General features: G+C 55.3%; 1 long non-coding RNA gene across 1 annotated transcript; it reads right to left on the bottom strand.

Annotated features, from left to right (window-relative positions):
- Positions 1-304: 304 nt before the first annotated feature.
- LOC116548323 lies at positions 305-1,268 on the bottom strand. Its single transcript, XR_004267398.1, has 2 exons — positions 1,067-1,268; positions 305-411 (listed from the first exon to the last, which is right to left on the bottom strand). It is a non-coding gene; the product is annotated as an uncharacterized LOC116548323 (long non-coding RNA).
- Between the last annotated feature and the right edge of the window lie 306 nt (positions 1,269-1,574).

Genomic DNA, 1,574 nt, shown 5'->3' with positions numbered 1-1,574 from the left:
CGTGCCTGTAATCCCAGCTACTCAGGAGGCTGAGGCAGGAGAATTGCCTGAACCCAGGAGGCGGAGGTTGCGATGAGCCGAGATCGCGCCATTGCACTCCAGCCTGGGTAACAAGAGCGAAACTCCGTCTCAAAAAAAAAAAAAGAAAAGAAGAACACTGGGTGAGGAGGACAATACCTTGGAGCTCTCCCGTGGGCTCCATCCCTCCTATATTGAAAGGAACCAGAGATCCAGTCCCTTAAATGGACTTGACTAGGTGGGAACAGGCAGGAGAAGCAAAGCAAACACACAGAGGCCTGATAAAGTGTTTCAGGGAGATTTAGGGACCCACCGACTTACTTGAGACATTACTCCGCAATTTCCAACAGCCAGCAGAGTCCTCTTTCCAGGCTCTTAGAGATAGGCAGTGTCCTAAAGGCACAGAACGGCAGGAAAAAGCAGTCAGGAAAAATCAGGCTTATCTTCCAGCATCTGTGACACACCATAATGGAAAGGCACACTTGGTAGTCACTCTCTGGGGCGTCAATCTCTCCCTGGGAACTACAGGGTGTTTCTCGGCAAGGTTTAACCATTTTCCAGGTGCCACCTGTGGGGAAGGTCAAGTTTTCTGTCCATAAAAGACTCATAAACAATAGTAATAACTTAATCAACTCGTTCAATCTTCACCACTATACACGGTGGGCATTCACATTATTCCAGATTTTTTCTTCTTTTTCTTTTGAGATGGGAGTCTCGTTCTGCCGCCCAGACTGGAGTGCAATGGCGACATCTCAGCTCACTGCAACCTCCACCTCCGGGGTTCAAGCGATTCTCCTGCCTCAGCCTCCTGAATAGCTGGGATTGCAGGCGTGCGCCACCACACCCAGCTAATTTTTCTTTTGCATTTTTAGAGACAGGGTTTCACCATGCTGGTCAGGCCGGCGTGGCAGCTCACACCTGTCATCCCAGCACTTTGTTCGAAACCAGATTTCTTTTTAAAACGAAGACAAAACTGAAATTCCGAGATACTGAACCCATGTTTTCAAGGTTACACAACTGCAAAGCGCCGGCTTCATGACAACATAACCCCAAAACAACCGTGGCTGGCGTCTGCTCTCGCGCCCACTTTCCACTCACAACAGCGCCAAGACGTCGGCGCCGTCATCACCCGCGTTTACACAGCAGGACGCGAGGCCCAGGAAAAGCCAAGACTCCGGCAGGGGTCACACCGCGGGCCGACCCAGGGTCGGGGCCCCGCCGCCGCCCCCAGGACCCACACTTGCCAGAGTCCTCGCCGTCCACGCAGGCGCCCCGAGTCCGCACTTCCGCGGACCTGACGCGCTGCGTCGCTGGTGAGCGGGCAACGTTCCCAACCTCCGGGAACAACACTGCCCAGAACCGTTTCTGAGCCTGGGAGCCGCCCCCAGGCCTCAGGCTACCGCAGGACCGACCCACTGCAGTGCCCACGGCCAAGCGACAATTCCCAGAATCCTCCGCGCTCGGGACAAAGGTCCCCGGCTCCGCGAACCGCCGGCGCGAGAACACTACCCTTCCCACTAGTCTCTGCGGCCGCACGGACCTGGCGAGCCGCGGGC

The sequence above is a fragment of the Sapajus apella genome, unplaced genomic scaffold (assembly GCF_009761245.1).
Source record: "Sapajus apella isolate SASKATOON/1434 unplaced genomic scaffold, GSC_monkey_1.0 scaffold9815, whole genome shotgun sequence".
NCBI classification, from domain to species: Eukaryota; Metazoa; Chordata; class Mammalia; order Primates; family Cebidae; genus Sapajus; species Sapajus apella.
The sequence above is the reverse complement of the archived record's forward strand: the minus strand, read 5'-3'. Positions and strand labels throughout refer to the sequence as shown.